Source organism: Nanorana parkeri, unplaced genomic scaffold (genome assembly GCF_000935625.1).
Source record: "Nanorana parkeri isolate BGI_ZX_2015 unplaced genomic scaffold, ASM93562v1 scaffold1210, whole genome shotgun sequence".
Taxonomy (NCBI): Eukaryota; Metazoa; Chordata; class Amphibia; order Anura; family Dicroglossidae; genus Nanorana; species Nanorana parkeri.
The window spans coordinates 49,471-71,665 of NW_017307478.1; the positions used below are offsets into that span (position 1 = coordinate 49,471).

Sequence of the window (22,195 nt, forward strand, 5' to 3'; positions counted from 1 at the left end):
GGTTAATAAAACAACTAAAATGTAGGAAAATAAAAAAATTGCCTGTGCCATGTTATTGCTGATTTTTCCTCTCAAGTCTGCTGCTTTAGTTTGGCATTCACAAAATGCCAAACTGTTTATGCAGTTTAGTTCTCGTAGACATCCTTGCAATGTTTGAGGTCATCAACTCTCTTCTCCCTAGTCAGGAAGGAATGAAACTGCAAAATTCATATCTTCATGTCATAAGTCACATGGGACTCAGAAAAGAGAGAAAGAAGGGCATAAGGAATAGGAAGTAAAGGGTCTCTCTGCTCTCTGTAGATATTCAGATATAGCAATTGCATTATATGATTTACATAGAGAAAGCAAGCATATAGTATAGTGGCCCTAATTCTTCTGGTATATTGCTATAGTGCATTCAATTTTATTTACAGATTTATATATGTGCTTTCCTAAAACATGGCCATCTTCAACTGGTCGGGGTATGGCGATCTTGCTTGTCATTGCATAAATTGCAAACAGAAAAGCTAAATCATATATTTTGATGCATGGCTCTGAAACCTTGGTGGCTTTGTTACAGAACGCAGTCTCTGTGTTGAAGGGCAGAAAAAGCACTGCAGCAATAGCTCAGACATGATGAGGATGTGGAAGGGATTTCCCACTGAGAACAGGCTGTATAAATAATGCATTATTCAGACGGTGTTCTGCTAGGGCTGTCTGATCCCTAATTCTCAATTCCTTTTATTTTCCACTAAAATAGCTAGGATCAGATTCTCTGGTTAAAATAGTTGGACAGCTTTGCAAGTAATTTCCTTTAAATAACCGGCACTATGCAGTTAGAAGAAGTAGTCTGACAGGCTTTTGTGTTAAGTCAGAGGTGGGCAACCTGTGGCTCTCCAGCTGGTGTGATGCTAGGAGACTCAGCAGGACATCAGGGCTGAGAATTCACAAGGGAAATCTAGGTGTATGACCAGGACAGCCCCATTTATGGGAATCTGTGTGTATTCTTCAGGGAAACTGAACAATGTTAAAGCATTGTTCCACGTCTGAATATATTTCGGAAAAAAAAAAAAATCATTACGATAGTATGAGCAAAAGTGTGCCGTAAGTTCACATGATAAATTGGGATGGAGTTTATTATGAAGAGAGACACGGCTGAGAGACAGGCAGAAAAAGGATTCTCCTTCTCTAACCATAGAAGAGGAAAAAACATTGTGTAAAATATATCTGTAAAAGAGAAGAAAAAGAAAGGATTAAAGACTTGTCTACCTTTCACAAAAAAGTAGTAAATGCATTAACATCAATCTCATGATCAATATGCATGTACTCATTTTTTTCCCACAAAGCCTAAAGAGCTTTGCACCTGTGATCAGTACATCATTAGTTTAATGTACAGGGTCTTTCAATGTATTCCCTCAGCACCAGGTACTTATGAAGATATGGACCTGCTGTTATGGGGCTGGAAGAAGTGAGGTTGAAGTACGGTTTTAAGAGCGAGCAGGGATCCCCAGAATGTCTTGCATAGCACCTCTTCCGCAGTGGCAGATGGGATTTGTAGTAATTTGCAGTGAGTAGCCCCAGACCTTGATGACATGTTTGGTGGGAGGAGCCATGCACAGCAGTACTATATTCAAATAATTTCAATAGCAAAAATTAGCCTGTTCCGGAACTGGCAACATTGGGATAGTGGCAGCTGTGGTGGTGAGACCAGATAGACTGAGTTGGTGGAAATTGTAGTGATTGCAGTAGCTTGGGGAGGTGCAGGCACTGCCATGTGCTGGGGTTCAAATGGTGCTGGCAGAATGGTATATGTGGGGGTCATAGTGATGAAGGTACCAGGAAAGAATGGTGAGAGCAGGGCTGGGTGGGCATGGGGCAGAATTGTGCTGGGGTGCACCAGAGTTGTGAGGCGGTGCAGCAGAGCAGTTAGAAAGGGGGATGCATGTGGAGTGATGAGGAAGGTGTGACAAATAAGTAAGAGGGGTGCAGAGTGGTGGGAGTGCAGCAGAGTGCAGCAGAGTGTTTAGAGGGGCGTCAGTGTGGTGGTGGGGTGCGGCAGAATGATAAAAGGGTGCGGCTTGGTGGTCAGGGTTTGGCAGAGTGGTTGGGAAATGACAGAATGGTAGGTGGTGGCAGACTGATGGGGGTGGCAGAGTGGTGGGATTGGGGGGATACACTAACTTAACATTTACCTGCCAGCGCTTCTTCCTATGCTTCTCCTTCCCTACAGCAGCAGGGCAGAAGAGAGGGCAGACCTAAGTACTGCTGGCAGGAATAGGTGCACCTCCCTGCTCTCACAAAACAACCCCCTCCATATTACTAGTGTCATGTGTACATTTAGGATCACCCTCTGCACACTTACCACTTTACCAGCTTCCCCTCCACAACATCAGCAGAAAACTTGTGCCCATGGTCACAACTTAAGCCTGAAGATGCATCAGAGCCCAAAACAGTTAGTTGCCTTTTATTTCCTGTTCCATTTCTGCAGCACGTATCATCAGATTACCTTGTAATGCATGGTGATTCCCTTTTTGATAACAATGCAGCATCTTTCTTCTTTTTTTTGAGAAAGACAGTTGGTATCAGACTGAACAGCAGGGATCCTAACATTTTTGAAGGGACTAGTTAATTGCCTCTCCACTCACTGTGGCCAGTAGGAGTAAAATTGTCTATACACAAAATGTAATACAAATGTAGGATTATGTTGGTTCGAGAAAAAGTTTCTATCCTGCTTCTTGGTCAATGATTGTCGATACAACACCAATAACTAGTAGAAAATCAAACCAATATTCCAAAAACAATCAGTTTTGAATAAGATTCTAACCATGCATACACCGCTTAAAAAAATACTTTGGCTTGGAGGTCAGTGAAAAATGTTACAGCATTAGTGGGAATAAAAAATGTTCATGTGTCACTGGGAGTAATAAATGACTTGGTGTATAATTGGAGAAATAGTGCCCCATTGCTGGTGTCAGTGGGATGATTAGTGTTCTGTTGGTGTCAGTGGGTGAAATAGTTTTTTTTTTATCATTGGTTTCATTGAGTAAAAAAAGGTTTCTATCATTGTGTAAGTGAGAGAAATGGTTTCCCATAACTTGTTCTAGTGGCATTAGGAAAGCCCCTTAGGATTGGTATTCAGTGTCACTTACCTTTCATAGTTACATAGTTACATAGTATTTGAGGTTGAATAAAGACATTAGTCCATCAAGTCCAACCTATTAGGATCTCATTCTAGGAGTACCTGTACCCCTGTATATTACGGTCCCTTAAGAAATCGTCCAAAAGTTTCTTGAACAATTCCACATTATTTGCTGAAATCACCGCCTGTGGCAGTGAGTTCCAGACCCTAACTGATCTTACTGTGAAGAACCCCCTTCGCCCCTTGTGCTGGAATTTTTTTTCCACCAATTTTAGGTGATGGCCTCTAGTTTTTGTAACGGAGTTAAATCATTAAACTCCATATACCACAATGCTTCTCTGCTGACCAAATTACATCATGTCTGGAACTACATAGGGACCATCAGGCAGAGGATCAGTTTGTGCTGTCATGTGCTGGAAAGCTTTGGGATATAGCACCACCTTTACTCTGCATTCAGTGGCTTCCTCCTACATGCAGGGCCTTCTCATTGCAGGGGCTGGCTTGTGGCAAGTAGCAAGTAACTGCCCTGCAAGCCATACTTTAAGAACCACTGTTGTGGAGTGTTGGATGCCAACCCCCAAATAAACTTGTCAATGTTTTATCAAATTTACATACGGTAATAAAGTATTATTGGTTAATTGATTATTAATTGGCTAATGCTCAAAATCAGTAAAAGGCAATATTATTTGTCTCCCATTTTTTAATAAACGTTATGGATAACCTAGATTAACATTTTTTTGTGGAATATTTTTGGATGGCCAGAAAACCTGCCCAGTATAACTATCCTTTACATCCTTGGCATTGTACAGCTTCACTTTCAGTGTCACTGGCCACATGCAAAGATACCCAATTTTAAACATAGTGCACCATGCAACAATATGTTGCAGCTCATCTACCAAGTTTTGAAACAGGTAATGGTATCATTTTTATATCATAACAGTGTGATATATTTTAAAAACAATTCATATTTCAGATGTTTCTGAATACTGGGTGCCAGTGTGGCAGTGCCATTAAGAGCAATAAGAACTGTACCATTAACATAACATTCGGTTCAGTATAGTCCTTATCTACAAAATGCCCTCAGAATGCTTGGAGTGCATAAGAAATGGGCTGAGTACTGCTTTTAAATGCTCATATGTAAGAGGAGGAAAGTTCACTGAAGTGAAAAATGTAAAGTGTAGCTGTAGCCAGGCTATGGACATTCTGATGTTTACATATTCTTGACAAGCAGCAAATACAAGAGTTCATCCATTTGCTATTGCAACTCAAAAGCATTGTTATTCAGTATATTCAGAATTCAGTATATCACATGTATTGTTACCTTTCTTTCACAGATCCCAATGCTTATCCTGGTCCTGCGGCCCCAGACCACGCTCTAATAGGAGGAATTGTAGCTGTAGTTGTATTTGTCACATTATGTTCAATTATCTTGCTTGGACGATACTTGGCAAGACATAAAGGTAAGCTGATGGAAGCTGCTGTTTTATTACCACTATTAATAGTGACGGGTCCATTTTTAAATGTTTTTAAACAAGATTCACACTGTTTTCTAATTGGATTCAATTGGAAAAATGTGCAAATCCTGGGTGAAAGTTGTATACTGTAAATCATGTGTGAAAACATTTAAAAATAGACCTCTTTGTCTTTAATCTAATGCAAGCTATCATTGTAGTGGTATTTACATGCCTGGGGGATGCCACAGAACAGTACCATTTAATGAGAGCGTACTCTGCCATGGAATTGACTTTTTTATCTTACAATTAGCTGGCATACAGCAGCAGCACCTCAATCTGATTTATTTCAGTTAAAAAGAGGCTTTTTTTCAGGTAGCCTCAGCTCTTTCATCGAACGGCAATAGGCCTGCTTTATATGGTAGATAAAAACTGGCCAGTAGTATGTTGTGACTGTCATTGTTCTTTCTGATGCAACACTAGTCTGCTGCTGGTCAATTTCTATCAAGATCTAATTAAGGATTAAGAGATTGGAGATGATCCAGCAGTGTAAAGCTGTCCAGCAGCAGGACATTTTAATGAGGGAGAATTTACCAAAATGTACTAGAAGAAGAAGAAAAATACAGGCAGCTGTTTTACTACAAGAAGTAAAAGACCAACAATGACCCTGCAGTATATAACTAGCCAGCAGCAAGACAATTTTTTGTAAACCCAAACGTATTTGACAAAGAACACAGGCTGGGGCTTTACTATAAGAATTAAGATACTGCAGGGGAGTTAATCCGGGGTAATAGGTCAAAATGTACTAGAGATAAAAAGTTTGGATACAGGAATTAAGGGACCACAGATAATACAGTAGTGTAAAAATGCCCAGCAGCCAGAGAATTTGAATGAGCAAGGCTGGATGCAAGTTTATTGCAGAAAGAGCACCAAATGGGATTTTACTTCAGGAATTAGGACACCACAGAGGATACAAAAGATTACAATTGGCTAACAGCAGAACAGTTTAATAAGGCATAGTAAGCCTAGCCAGTGTATGCCTAACTTTTATTTTATCTGCAGGGATGGGGGGTGCATTTAATATGAGTGATATATTGTGAGGTGGTTTAGGTGCATAATTTATTTCCCTTTCAAATGATGCAGTGCCATCCCGGGAACAAAGGGCAGATGGTCAGTAACAATAAATGCTCCTCTATAGGCATTCTTATTTATTATTTGGCAGGACAGCTAAAGTTCACCATACATGTTATAATCTGACAATACTTTTTTTTTTACAATTTACTTTAGATTCACCATAAACTATGTAATATGAGGACCTTCCTAAACTATCCAAGCAATCTGCATACAATCAGGCAGACAGTAGTGGCACAGAATAGTTGAAATTAAGATGGTGCAGCAATTACAGGCTTATACAATATACAGTACAAAATTACATTTTGATTAGAAGCGTGCAGCCACCCACAGCAACCAGTCTAATCCCAGTATACTGAAGTATTATTGGTTGTTGTGACTCATTGCAATTTTAATATCTGTACTGCTGTTTGCACTGCCTTGCTAAATAAGCCTTTATGTGATCTGTAAATATACGCCAATGCATGCTTTTGTTATACTGGGAAAATAATGTGCCTTGTAAAGTAACATTAAAAGCTGTGTTTCCTCTGCCCTGGCAAGTCCAATCAATGCAAACATTTGGCACAGCAAAGCCACATTAATGTAATCTGATGTAGATCAGAGCGTTGTATATAAATTATATGGTAATGTAATGTAAGCGGCTTTGCCTTGCATCCATCTCTAAATGAAACAAGAGACAGCTGATGATGAGCAAAATATCTAAGAACCGTTTTCTGTAATCTCGATCTTTGTAGGGACATACTTAACAAACGAAGCAAAAGGCGCTGAAGATGCCCCTGATGCAGACACAGCCATTATCAATGCAGAAGGCAGCCAAGTCAACGCAGAGGAGAAGAAGGAATATTTCATTTAAATGCAAACCCGGGTGACGACGCATTTCACTTATCAGGCTGACTGCTGGAAAAAACTGGCTATCACTTTTCAGAATTCATTCCCCCGCCATCTTCCGCTCCATTTTATTAACTTCTGCTATCAATAGCCAGCTTAGGCCAACAATCAGTTGTTGACGGCATCATAATTTAATTACATTTCATAATGCGGGACTTTTCTTACTGCTGAAAAAAAATATATAAAACAGGAAAAAAAAAGTCCATCATTCTGTTTTAATTCAGTCATACAGTGCTTGAATATACAGCCTTAACAGTTTATTTTACACTTTTTATTTTTCAGAACATATTTTATTTTTTATGTTTACGCAATGACAGACTTCCAGGCTGCCCTTTTATATATATTCTCCAGCACACATACATGAACACACAGACATGTATATTTAGTCCATGTTATTGTACTGCAATGCTCTGAGTCTATGACCTACTCATAGAGAACCATTATTTCCTGGTAGGATTTTGAGTAACAGTTCCCCATGTGGATGTGTGAGGTATTACGTACAAGAAAAACAACAAATTGCAATAATTTGGACTACAGTCATTTATGCATGTATACCGTATGGTGTGTGTGTGTTAAGCCATCAACACTATTTTGGTGCAGACTTGATTAGATTCAATACCATAAGAATGGGAGTTTCTATGCTTCATAATCCCTAAAGGGTCTGTTTTTGGATTATGTACCACAAAACCAACAGAAGTTCATAAACAAAACAGCTAGTGGTACTAATTCTAGATCTATGCTTTAACATAACAATAGTAGTTTTAAATCTTTCAGTATCACCAAGGCAGAGCCATACATTGCATTATTTACACAGTCTTTACTTAATATAGGCTTGGGAAGCAAATTAGATTATTAAAATGAAGCCCAGGTTTTATTAAAATAGTACTTCCACATAGTTTTTCTTAGTCTATATGATTTAGGATGTTTAACACTGTTCATTTTCCTTACTGAAATGTGTTTATTTAATGTTACAATCTTATCCATATTTATTGTTACTGTATGGATGCTATTGCTTTTTTTTTTAGGAAAACAAATGTCAGATTATCTGTGCATTTCAGTATCTTGTAAATAGTACATATATTAAATCAAGTTGAACATTATTTGATACATATTTAACTTTTTTTGGATGTAAGCGATTCACAAGTACCCATTTTCTAACGCTCCTCCCCTCTTGGATATGAAACTAAGTCAGTATTATGTGTATGATGTGTTTGAATTTCTGTCTGTATGTCCTAGCACTGTTCCAAACTTTTCTAGATCATTCTAATTTTTATCTGTCACACAACGGAAGCACAATGACAAAGGAAAGATATTTTAATCTTGCAACCAGTGTCGAGCCTCAGGTTTTCAAGTTTAACCATAGCTGAGTAAAACTCTGAAATTATTATTTCATTGCTTTGTTTTCATTTTTTTACAGCTTAAAAAAAAGTATTATTTCATTTTTTTTTTTATTATATTTAAAAGTTTTAGTCTGATCTATTTTCTGTAATATTGATTTGCCAAAAATCAAGAAAAAAAATAGACAAAAAAGCATTGCAGCAAACGGTACATAGTATAAATAGACTAATTCTATTAAATTCCTGTCTCTGCATATTGTGAGGTATAACATGTCACCGTCATCAGAATTTCAGACATGCTTTAACTGCACAGTAAAAGCTTCAGTAGAAATTATCCTCAAGAGGTAATACATTTCAAAACTGTTTGTGAAGTTTTATGATCAGGAATCCACCCAGCTGATCATGGACTCAAATATAAGTCTGTTGGCTTGATTTTTTCTTTTCTTTCTTTACTTAAAACAATCTTACAACAAAAAAAAATATGTTTGATTGAATTTTTGGTACTAATTCCTAAAGCTGGAAAGTCAAAATTCACTCGGAATTCTGTTTTGTCTCAATCATCCAGACATTGAGCATTCGGGTATTGTTAACAAGGTAGCTAGACATGTTAGGAGCAAGAGCATTGACAGCTTATGATGCAAAAATGACATCTTTATTTTTAAAGTATGAAGTCAGGAACATAAAACTCTTCAAAATAAAAATGTCTTAGAATATGTATATAGGAAACAAAAATAATGTTTTTTCTTCTTTTACTTTTGCTCATTCCCAAGAGGATTTCACTTCTCCAGAGTTTCCCAACATTTTTTTGTGAGACATCCTAATAAGCAGCAGTAAGCCATACAAACCATAAATAAAACCATAACACCAATAATCTTTTTTTACAATGATAGAGACACTTATTTCAATCAATCTTAATTCAGCATTGACTGTGGCTGGGATTTAAAAACTGTTAATCTCCTAATTTCTGCAAGCAGAAAGCACTCTCTGATCACCTTCAGGAATAATACATACAGCAAAATCATAACTCCATGTTGTTCTTATTACAGACAGATATTTGGAAATCAAAAATAAAATTATAATTAGGATAAGAAATAAACATTTAGCACATGACAATAAGTTCATAGAGCCCTATGTGTTAGCTAAAGAGAGAGCATAACTATTTACAGTACTAAGCACTTTCAGCTTGAACTTTTAAGCTCTTTAAATGGGTCAATATCATCAAAGGGGCGAAGGAGACCCAGGAACATATGAGAAAATGAGCCAAGAACTGCCTATGTTGGCTGCATTGACACTATAAATTATTCATACAAAATGATGCTTTAGTGCTCACCTCTAGTATTATTCCCCTAGTCCAAACTGCATATCAGAAATAAAGTAGTTATGTTACCCACTTGTCCTTAGCAAGATATTCATGAGTCACAAATATATCCGAACTAACACAAACAAAAGAAGCACTGATAACAGTATATTTGGTCAAAGCATGTAAATTGTAAATCAACAAGGGTATATAACTCTGTCTCGTAGGTGTCATAAATATGTAATGAGACCTTGAGACAAAAAGGTTGCTTTACTAAAGGCAAATAGAATGTTCACTTTGCAAAAGAAAATTTGCACTTTGCAAAAAATTTTCCATTAGCTCAGTGAACGAGGTGAAGCTCTGTTGACTTCCATCATCCAATCATGGGCAAGCAAAAATACTGGGTTTTTGTTTTTTCCTTGCTCATGATTGGGTATTCTTTGCAAAGTGTTTTTTCGCCACATTTACTAAGCTAAGTGAACATTCCCTTGTAAAGTGCAAATACTGCCTTGCTGCACTGGAGATTTCTGGTTCAAATCCCGGTCAGGACACTATCTGCGGGGAGTTTGCATGTTCTCACTGTGCTTGTATGGGTTTCCTGCGGGTACACTGTTTTCCTCCCATACTCCAAAAACATGCTGGAAGGGTATTGGCTCCCTCCCAAATTGGCCCTGTATGCATGTGAGCTATGGATCTTAGATTATAAGCACCTTGGGGGCAGGGACTGATGTGAATGTGCAACTATGTAAAGTGCTGCGTAAATTGTCGGTGCTATATACTCTAAGTACCTGTAATAAATAATAAATACATAATAAATAATGTCATTGCAAATTAACAGCCTATTTGCCTTTAGTAAATCAAACCCAAAGAATCCATTTGCACAAATATACTTCATAACAAGTAGACTGTTATTATTAGTTCTATTATTTGTGTACATTTGGATACATTTGTATCCAAATAACAAGCAAATAACTGAATTTTATATTTACCCAACAAATAAAGAAACATGATTTTTTTTTCAAAAAGTGCTAAATTTTTGTCCTGACAATGATAAAGAAAGATATTGTGTTCAAAGCAATACACTCCCTTTACTTTACACATACTGTACAAAGAAGCTGTACATATCACTACATCCTCCTTCCAAAATCTCCAGCTCACCCCCTGGCTCAGATATTTCAGTGCTTTCTAAAACCAGTATGATTGGCCAATGAGCATATCAAGGGCTTTAGAAAACCACATAATGCCAATGCAGAAGATTCCAGTATGGAAAGTTACTACCAACCACTTCAATGCAAGAGTGACAACATTCCTGAACATGTTCAAAGTACACTTTCCTACAATAGGAACAAATGTCAATATTCCTGCCAAATAGAGCAGCTGTCCTGCACTGACACTGACAATAAATCTATAGCTGCTCTTTAATTGTTTGCTGCCTTTTGTGAGATATGGGCAGCAGCATTTGAGAGGGAAAACATACCCAATTGTGTCTCACAAACAACTGATTGGGAATCACTGCTATACAGTCACTCTTTCTTTTTAGGATATACAAGTATATATAGACATCACATGGATGACTGTGATCATATAGAATCATATATGATATTACATTTTAATGAAGTATGTCTTTCTTGATGTGGCTGCATGCTTGTTTTACAATACACACCATAACATATGTGGAAAAAATGCAATAATATGTTTAAATATAGTAAATATGATAGTAAAAAACCAACAGGAGTCCTGTAGCTGCTAGAACAATGTCAAGAACTGTACAGGTTTGTAAAACTAAACAAATAAATTGAACACTCCCAATCTAGTTAGAAGACACAATAAGAGAAACGGTCACACAATATGATCACTGAAAACAAGAGCTGCAGACTAAATTCTGTTGCAGGTATATTGTCACATTTTTGTAACCTCTGTAGTGTATTATTTTCTGTTCTGTACTGTTTGTGCTCTAATAACTGGGTCTCTTTTGCTGCAATTGTATCTGACTTAACCCCTCTGATGATTGTGTTGAACATGGTGGCTTATTTATAAAACATGGTGTAAAGGGGACAAATGCATTTTATCTCATAGTCAGGGTTGTTTTTAAGTCAACAAACCAAAAAGAAGGATGTGGGGGCGTATTGTTATGGTATCATTAGATCTCAGTATTGAAATCTAGATAGCAGAGCCTTTAAAATGCATTGAGGGAAACTTACATAGATTTGAGCAGACAAAATCTGAAGACGTTGTGCATGGCAAGCAATCAGCTTCTAGATTTCATTATCAAAGCTAAACTGTACAAGCTGAAGATAGACGTTGACTGGATTCTATGCACAACTGCTCCAAATTCTGTTTGCACCAGTTTTAGAAAATTCCCCTCATTGTATTTCAGCCTCCTAAGGCAATACACCTCATTCTTTATAATAGGGACTCATGGCAATGCAACCTTTTTTGCATTAAAGGTTTTTTTTTTTTTTTAAGAGTGCTCAGTTAAGGTAAACTCAGTTTAAGAAACATTATAAAATATTAAAACTGACATTTCAAGTAACCCACCAAATTATTATATCTCTTGAAGATTCTGGGAGGATGTGGATCCTCCCCTATCCTGTTGCATTCTCACTATATCAATAGTAAGAATATACCTGAAATATGTTTAGGAGAAAGACCCCTCAGATAGGCGTGGGAGCTGAGATGATCACTCACATCTGACCACTACAGTTCTCAAGAGATATAAAAAGTCAGTGAATAAACCGAATAGCATCTATCCGAAACTGAACTAAAGGTGACACTTGAATTACAGTCAAATTGGTTTGTCTTTACCAACTTTGAAGGCATGCAAAACTGGGGCCAGGTCATTTTACTTTCCAATCTGTATGCTTCGATTATAATCACTAGGGATGAGTTAGTGGATCCCTAATGAATAAGGAATGGTGCAAATTTTAAATAGTCATCCAAATGAATCAGGAATGGAGTACATTTTAAATAGTCACCCATATCCTAACATGCAGTTATCACCTCAAATTCAAATGACAAATCCGCTTGGTTCCTGCAGAAACCTGATCAAACCATTATATCTCTTCCTCAGCTCAATATAGTGTTAAAGTGATTCTACTCATACGTTTATACATGTCCAGGTTTAGTGACGGAATCTGTTACCTGCTACGGGTAATAGTGCATTTGTGTCATTTGCACAACATCAATTAATAAGCCATCACTTAGTATGAATGGTGTGACTTCAGCTGTCTGTACCTGTTTTTCCCTGGGACGAAGATAATAATCTTACATTTAGTGAAGTGAGCATATTTTTCAAGGCTAGAGTAAAATATCTGCAATTTAAGTTAGGAACTTTTGTTACCAAACAATAAGAAGTTTACTGTGGGATTGCTATTCTTAAAGGAGCAAACAACTGTATGTTTTATGTGGCGCAAAGCTTTACAATAGACATCACATATAGTCTAATATATTATCACTAGTTTGTTTATTAGCTATTAGTGATAGACAACGATGGCAAATATGTCCTGCAAATGCAGAGCGCATTTTTAACTAGACATCACTCTAAACAGGGATGTCAGTCTTCAATTTCTTTTGCTAAAGATCAGAACTGCCTATGTTGGCTGCATTGAAACTATAAATTATTCATACAAAATGAAAATGAGTAAAAATTAAGAAACAAATGTAAAAAAATATCTATTACAAAAAGGAGCCAAGAATAAAAATATAAATTATCCTAATCAGTTGTTAATCAATGTTATTTTTGATATACTGATTTTGATATACTGATGTTATTGCTTAATTGTTAATTCTGTAGCAATTTCATCACTTTCAACCAGCCTTTGACTGCAAAAATGATCATACAGATCAAAACAGCCATTGTTCTAACAATCTCCATTTTTGTAGTCTTAGCAACACTTTTTTTGTTACAGCAACTATGCAAGGTGTTTACTTATAACTGCATTCAAAGGATACCAGAGTAAAACTTAAAGTAAGTGTGCTCAGTTTAGTAACAGACATGATCAGATACACTCCATCTCCTCCTCTGCAATACAATCTGTGCTAAGGGGTGTGGCTTTTACTCAGCTCTGCCAGCTCAGTGCACTGCAGGGTGAGGGCGGCAAGCCCTGGTATTTTAAGACATGTTCTCAGAACAATCAGTTACAAATTATAATATAGGACTATTAAGAGATAAAATTATAATGAGATTTGTATTGGACATTAAGAACCCCTGTACAAATAATGTGTTGTTGAAGCATTAACACGGTGCTAGCAGGGCACTCATTCATGACATATTTTTGCTAATTTTAATATATAGTTGGTATTTATTTGCTGAAATTAATTATCAGTTAATAACTGATAAAATATATAATTAACTGATTAAAAATATAAATGTAGATGTAACCATTTAGTGAAAGCAAGATGTCCTAAGGATATTTCTGAGCTAAAAGGTTTTTGCAAGGAAGAGTAAGTATAAGTTCCTAAAGAAAATAGAAGTGGGTTAAAAGAAACATTTGTAACACAATGTTTGCAAAGAGTGTGCTAATAACCAAGAGGACTTCAACATTGGAACATGCAACATTTTCAGTACATTTTCTCCACTCTGTTACAATAAAAAAAAGAACAGTAATGATACAGTGAATGATGTCATGTATAGGTTTGATCTTTGCAGAAGTAGTGTTAATGTTAAAAACATTTTTAGAAAATCAACAACATGTAATTTGACCAGAAGTGCCCAAACATTTGCATATAACTGTACAGTGGTGTTACTTGACACAACCAGGTTGATAAACCTATAACCACTGCTCCGTTTTATATCCTTATCCCTTGTAACTCTTCTTTCAACTAATATGTTCATCCATTACCTTCTGTACCTAAATCCCTCAGACCTCAAAACACTTCTTCTGCAAATCACCCTTGATACCATGTATTCTTTCCTCCAGGAGAGGTCATTTGGATAGGGCTATGTAGAGTCTATAGGCCCCGAGGATCAGGATCTCAGTTGTACCCACAGCCCCCTCCTACACATAATCCTATGCCACTGTTAATGTATGTGTTACATTGCTGGCTTTTTTATATAGTCCCCCTGCCAGTAAAATAATTTAATTAAACTGGCACAAAGACTAAAATGCAGGTGCCTATTGGTATATATATCTTGAAATGTCTTCTTGGGGGAGCCAGAAGCTCTGAATTTCAGCAAACTCTAATAAGCTAATTTCAAGACTTCCTAGCCATGTTCAAAGATTTTCTTCCTCCTACCTCCCTCACTATCCTAATGGCCCTTTTTTTTTAGGACTGATAGGTAAATAATAATAATAATAATAATAATATATTATTGTTATATTTATTATATCTTAAAATCTTTAGTAAAAATTATTGTAAGGCTTGGCATTTTTAACTTCATTACTCAGAGAAACTCTATGTAATAGATGCAATTAGCCTATTTCTCTTAACGGTAATGAGGAAGCAATATCTTTGTCCAAAATACTGGTGAGCATAAACATTGTATATAAGGGACTTTTGATGTCATTTAAAGGTTTGCAATGTGTTTCCCAATATTAAAATCTAGTTCTGTAAACTTTTTCAGCTGCATGTTTGTGGAATATGTGAACCGATAAGCACCATCTTGATTCTAGATAGAATATTCCATATTTATTCTTTGGTTGTGTTATATATATTATTTGATTGTCATGTTTACATTACCATTTCGCAAAATTAACTAAATAAAATACATTAATAAGACAGAAGTAAAGCATTATAGATCTACACCCTTAGAAAGACATGCATTTTGCAAAAATTTCAAGTAAGCTCATCTTCATTAATGGAAAATAAGGTGCATTTGCTTAATGTCCCCCAATTAAGAAAAGGGCTTACTCAATAACATAATGCAAAGAGAAATGGTGTACTAGAAGCTATAGCAAAAAATCAGAGATTAGCTTCAACAGTTTTGTTAGACTATGGGCTATTTTACAACATGGCTCTTTGCATGTTATTGAAGGTATATTTTACATAGTTTTAAACAAAAAAAAGAAAACATGTATGTAAATGTCCTTTTGCTGAGTCCCTTACCTTACCCTCCACTATTCCACTAACGGTAGTAGTAATCCCAGACCCAGAGGTCCTTCCAATGCACCCCTATCTAGCCAATACTCCTGGGATACACTTCCAGTTAGTGACACAACTTGATATCTCGAGCACCAGCAGGAGAGAAAAGCTTTGTTATTCTGCCTGTCAATATTAGTAACAGATGCACAGGGAATTTTGTTTTGCCTTTATCTGGATTGGGCTATAGGAGTTGAGGGAAGCTGACACTGACGGACATTTTTGCAACCTTACTCACTATGTAACCATGTCGCATTTTTGACAACCAGCCAGGATATAGTGTAAGGATGTAGTAGTGTAGAGTGTAAGGTCCTGAGACCATCATCCACAATACAACTAGGGTGAAGTAAGACACACTGCAAGGGGCATATATTCTGATTAAGGGGTATTGTCAAATTTAAATTATGTGAAGCACCAAATGATTTTGCAAATTGATGGTGAAATTCACAAAGATAGCCGATATGAATGATAGGATGAAATGTGACAACAATTATTTTAACGGTCAGTTTCATGGTCTGTGGGCAAGAGGAAATTATCAGAACAGCACAGATGTTCCAAGGTCAAAAGAAATTGCCCATGACTTTGGAAGCCATTTTGGAGCGTCATCACCTTGCGAAAGTCATGGTTTAGAAATAACACAATGGCTTTGGGAGCCATTTTGTAGAGTTACTCACCTCAGAATTCTCTTCTGTTAAAAATAATATTGACAACTGGCTCCAGAAGCCATTCTGGAAGGCTAGCCACTTTGCAACCTGCATCAGTTACAAAGACACAACAGTGGCTTTTACAATTGGCAGCCATTTTGTAGAGTGAGCCATCTTGCAATAACTCTGCAAGTTCACAGATTTAAAAATCCTTGAAGGCTCTATATTCAAAGTTGTGAAATAAAAAAAAAAGTAGTAAATACCACAAATCACGGGGAACTAGCATGCATTCAGTATATCCAAACCTAGTACTTGTGAAAATAGATGGTCTTACTGTAGCATATTTCTGCAATTGTACAGTTTACAGTGTCTATTAATCATTGTAATCACAAATATACTATATATATGTATCTATATTTTTTCTTTTGACGGGCTGAAATGTTTATATTTAAATATGTTGCCACTTATACTGCTTCCGATAAATCTGTTTACCTGTCAGCGTCGCATCCAGAAACTGGTTTATGGAATGTGATGAGGAGCTTACTCACATGAGAAAAAAAGTGGTAGATGTCACATATTTCAAAACTTTTGAAATGTTAAAGGGGGTTCTTCTATATTGTAACAGTGGAACTCTGTTGTAAATTACTCCATTTTGTAACATGCAGCAGTCCTGCCCTCCCAAAGTTCCCTATAATCAACAGCAAAATACTTGCTGCTGGTGCTTTATTTGCCATGCTAAAGCAGACTACTCAATAAGGCAACAGAGCTATCTGGTAGTGACCAACCCAAACTCAACTGTTTGACTAGAGTTTACTCTAAAGTGATTGGTTGCTATAGGCGACTGCATTTTTGCACCATTATTACTTTTTACACTGCCTTTGTGAATGAGCTCATCCTCCCCTACAGTGAGCATAACAGGTCCTCTGATCTGAGTGGATAACCTGCAATATCACTTTTCATCTGTGCTGACACTGGAGGGTCAGTCTAAGATTTCACTTCTGAATAAGTGAAGAAAAGTGGGAGCAAAGGCAAAAGGGACCACTTCATGTTACTGCAATGAGAGTCTTCAAGAGGGGGTCTACGTTACTAAAAATTGGAGACCCCCTTTAATTCTTGCACCACACGTGCATCTTCAGTTTATACCTAAAGCAAAAATGAATATAGCAACTTTTTTTCTAAGAATTGAAATTTAACACCTCATGTATTTTCATTTTACTGTTGAAATAAACAAAACCTCTGAATGAAAAGGTTTATGTGTGTTATGATGTGATTCACAAATGTGAGAGGGTTGAGTTAACTCTGTGCACACGTGCGAAAGCACGCAATGTAGTTACATGTTCTTCCATGTAACATAGCAGTCGTAGTGTAACTTAGTGCCACTTATCTGTTACCAAAATGAAAATATCTGTACATATGCTTCTTTTTCCCTGTTAAAGGTGAGATGAGCATCTCTCATGTGGGACATTTCTATTTCTTCAATAAAAACCTAATGAAGTATATGAAGTGTGACAGTGTGTGAGGTTCCTGTGTAAAAGTTAATGGTTGGTTGATCATTGGAAATTTGGCTTCATAGTCAAAAATCATCCTTGAGGAGTATAGCTTTTGGTTCCCAGAAGAAGGGGTGCAATTGTGGGAGGAACACAATAATGTAATCATGCTACACCCTCAAAAACATCTTCTTACCTAATTTGGAGACTGGAGCATTCTTGTACATGACCAGGCTTTCCATGACTAAGTGGGATATAGGTTTGATAGCTAAACGTCAACTTGGAATTTCAATATTATTAACAAACAGTAAATGAGTTTTAAAGCTGATCTCCAGGATACTCAAAAGAAACATTCCAACCTTTCTTTCAGGTCTGCTCATTCTATCTATGATCCCTTTACTGTCACAAAACCTAGTAAAGCACAAAAAAATGTAAAACTACCTGTGATGTCATCATTGGTCTTCTTACTTTCTCATCTGCCTAGGATAAGTGGGAGAGTAATCTGCTGCACAGCAAGTAGTCCTCCCCTGTCCTTCTGAACTACATATCCCATGGTGCGATGGGATAACAGAAAACTTGTTTATTATGTGCTCCGCCATTGCAACTCCCTTCACCTCTGCACCTCCTGTCACCACTGCAACCTATTCAAACCCTGCACCACCTTCCAGCTTTACACCCTTTCCTTCACAGAACCAAATTCCAACTCTGATCCTCCTTAAACTATTGCACTCCCCCCTCCATCTATACACCACTCTCCATCTCTGCTGCCCCACATGCTACATCTGCAGCCCCTTCATCTTACAAAGCTCCTTTTACCCCTATATTCTTGTTCGCCCCTTCCAAAATTGTTTACAGCTCAAATTAAATCCCACTCCTATCAGCGTGTACATTGTGCTGTTGCTGGTGCATGTGGTGGAGGGAAATGGCAGTGAGCATGATTACAGCTACCCACAGGCCCAGCGTAAGAAAGTGCAGGGCAAATTAAAATGCTGGGCGGGCATGCGACGGCATAACAAAAAACATAAACACAGCAGCAATGGCAGCATTAGGTTCCCCCTTTCTTGTTTGTAATCAGTATGTGCAACACATTTTAATTTCCATAGATAATACTCCACATTAGAAGCTCTTTTAATTGATAGCTAACTGCTTGGAATCTCCTTCTCTAATGATGTGAGAAGGTGGGTGAATCAGATAAGCAAAGGGCTGTGATGAGCACTGACAGTCAGGATGTTCCTACTCAATTATAAAATTTCATCTCACTGTTCATTTCATGCTGACACGATGAGGTCAGCACAATCATACTACACAGGCGTAGTGAGGGGACCAGTCATCCTACAAATGTCCAGTCCCATCCCCTAAACAGGAAATCTGTGAAGGATGAATTTTAGGGTGGATAAGAGAATGCTGCTGGTACAATGTAAATCAAGCTACCTTTAATACATTGTATATATCTGCCTAACAGACTACAGAGTGGTGCTTTAAAACTAGCCATCACTGGCCATTGTTTCTGCATGCACAGTATAGCAATTAAAGTTTTTTAAAAATACATTAAAATGGTTCAATTTCTTATATCTAAGCATCTCAGATCATGCTGCCAAGTCCCATTTGGGAGGGGGGAGCTGGGTCAGCCAAGACAGCTGAGACAAGGATTTCACTGATTCTGCTGCAAAATTTGAGGATGAATTGTTCTACACAGCAAGGATTTTAATATGTAGGCATTGCCAGGCTATGAAAATTGTAATATTTACATATTGTTAGCAGTAAATTAGATTTTAAAAGTTAGCCTATTAGTGTATTGCCCTTGTAAGCAAAGCAACAGTTAACTTTAAAGTGGAACTATGGGCAATATAAAAAAGATGCAGTCTCTTAATAGCATTTACACCAGGGGTCTCAAACTCAATTCACTCAGGGGCCGCTCAACACATTTTTTTCTCCCATGGGGGCCGCTTGCCAAATTTCATACTTTAAAATAAAACTTAACTATATCCGATATGGTACTACAGACACTAACATACTCACGATAAGGCTCCACTCATATCTGTAGGTTTAGGTGTGATTAGGGATGCCTGCGTCAGAAACTTGCGCTTTCCTGCAGCAGGAATGCCTAATCTGGTGTTTATAAGTTTCAGCTGCCACTCATTCAAGTTAATGATCAGGTGACAGCAGCTGCATGTAAATGCCATGCACATAAAAAATACTACCCCTGCACATATAAAACAACACCCCCATACATATAAAAAATACTACCCCTGCACATATAAAATAATACACTACTCCCCAACCCTCCCCCCCAACACACACAAACACACACACATATATATTACAACCCCAGTCCCACCTCACACACATTTAAAATAATACAAGTCCCAGTCCCCAGCACACGTAAAAAAAACTACAGAGCCCCCTCTCCTGCTTACCTTTTTGCAGGGAGGAGGCTGTGAGCAGGCACATCGATCCCTGGTGATCTAATGGTTGATTGGTAAGGTCGGCTGCAGACCTTACTAATTAACCCTTTCGGCCAGTGTTCACTGAAAGATATCAGAACGCTGGCCGAAACAGTCCGACTGGCGGCACAGAAGCAGCTACATGGTCTGATCCCGCAAGTCAGGTACGCGGTCCGTGACAGCGTACCTGACTTGTGAGTTGGCTGCGGGCCACATAGTACCGGCTCGCAGGCCGCAATTGGCCCGCAGGCTGGTACTTTGAGACCACTAGTTTACAGTGTAACATATGTTTCATTACCAGTTGATCCTGCCATTAGTTCCATTATAGACATTAAGTGTCTGTGTGCTATCGGGGACGCACTAGAGGTGCAGAGTCTAAGAAGGGCTGGGTCTTCTACAGAGCCTCTAACGGTAAGGATGATTCTGTGACCAGACACCTTCCAGGTTGCAGCCCTCTAGTGCACCCACCCAGACCTAAAGGGCTGGTGGAAGCACCGGGGAACTGGATACAGAGAAAGATAGGGGATAAACCTGAAACCAGGAGGAGGAAAAATAGGAACTGCGGCACACAAGAAGGAGAGTGACACAAGAAAAGTTGCAAAAAGCACAGCACAGGATACAGTGAAGAGGGAAGCAGCCCAAGGACTCATGAGACAGTGACACATGGGAAAGGAGAGTAGCTTAGAGATACACTAGTAGCAAGAAGGTACAAAGTACAAAAGTACGCAAGAGATGTGTGTTGCACGTGCGTACAAAGAGGGGCAGGCTCACAGAAGGTTAAATATGAAGTGCAAGACAAAGAAGTAAATGCACACAGGGATTGTGTGGTCAGGCCCGGCGCTACAGCAAGGCAAGGCAAGCGGCCACCTGAGGGCGCTGCAGGGTGAGGGCGGAAAAAACAGGGCATGTTGACAATTATTTGTACTTGTCAAAATGCCCCGATGCTTGTGCTATGTTTTCTTTTTCACTTAACTTCGGTGCGGGAGAGCAGCGGCGAGTCAGCGCTGGTCCGGTGGGAGGAGCTCCAGGTGGGGTCCTAATTTAGCTGGCCAGCGACTGCCAGAGGATCCGACATGCGCGGCACCTCTGGCAGTCGCCGGCCAGCTAAATTAGGACCCCACCTGGAGCTCCTCCCACCAGACCAGCGCTGACTCGCAGCTGCTCTCCCGCACCTAAGGTAAGTGAAGAAAAAAAACATGCTGATAGGGAGCAGGCCCAGCGCTACAGGGGGTCCGGGAGGGGGGTGGGGCGCAAAAATGCAACTTTGCCTGTGTAGGAAAAAATCCTAGCACCGGCCCTGTGTGTGGTACAAGTAGGTATAGAACATAAAAGCAAGACAAAAGTGAAGTGCTGAAGTACAGTGCTAAATGTGCAGTACACTGGAGTGGTAATGAAGAGAAATACAGTATGCTGGAGAAAGTAAGGCTGAAGTACAAAGAATGCAAGTAGATAGGAGAAGTAAGTATAGAACACAGCTACAAGGAGAGTGGAGCACTGAGGTAAAGGGGTAAATGCATTGCACAAGGCAGAAGATACACAGCAAAGGGGAGCAGACAGGAATACAGCACAAAGGAGAAAGTTAGGCAGAACTACAGAGAATGCAGGTAGATAGGAGAATGCAGACACACAATGGATGGAGTGGGAAAACACTGAAGTAGTAAGGCAATGAAGGCAGTATAGAGAGACTCACAGCAAACTGGTGAAAGCAATTGAAGGTCTGCTGCAATATACAAAGGTACACACTGGAATTAGGCTATAGCAGGAACACCCAGAGAATGAAGCAGGGAAACCAGCTGGATACAGATGGGCCACCAGCGCGTTCATTTTGGAGTAGATTTTGGTATACACCAAGATGGTGGCACTCAAACATGCGGGCACCGCCATCTTGGTGTATACCAAGATCTACTCCAAAATGGTGGCACACATGCGCAGAACGCACCGGCGGCTAATATGGCCGTATGCGAAACAACATACAAATTTGTTTCCTTTGAGGAAACGAATGGAAACGTTTTTCGTTTTCATTTACTTCGTTTGGAAAAAAAAAATTTTGTTGAGCACATGTCTAACGAATCGCACATGTCTAGTAAAAATATATAAGGCAGCAAAGGTACACAGACACAAGTCAGGGAATTAGGAAATTACAGTCACTTTTTTGATAGATATGAGTAAATCATGCTCACTGCAACTGAGAACAATGGGACAGCATGTCTTACAAATGTTGCTGCAGGGAATGCTATTACAGTAAAGCATGTAAATACATCAGTTATGTGTGAGTGTTAGTCACTCTACCGTATTCCTCGCTTCACTTTGCACCCTTTCT

At 38.4% G+C, this 22,195-nt stretch overlaps 1 long non-coding RNA gene across 1 annotated transcript; it reads left to right on the top strand.

The window, feature by feature from the left end:
• Positions 1 to 4,457: 4,457 nt before the first annotated feature.
• On the top strand, positions 4,458 to 7,091 carry LOC108797001. Its single transcript, XR_001941844.1, has 2 exons — positions 4,458 to 4,578; positions 6,435 to 7,091. It is a non-coding gene; the product is annotated as an uncharacterized LOC108797001 (long non-coding RNA).
• The last annotated feature ends 15,104 nt before the right edge of the window (positions 7,092 to 22,195 follow it).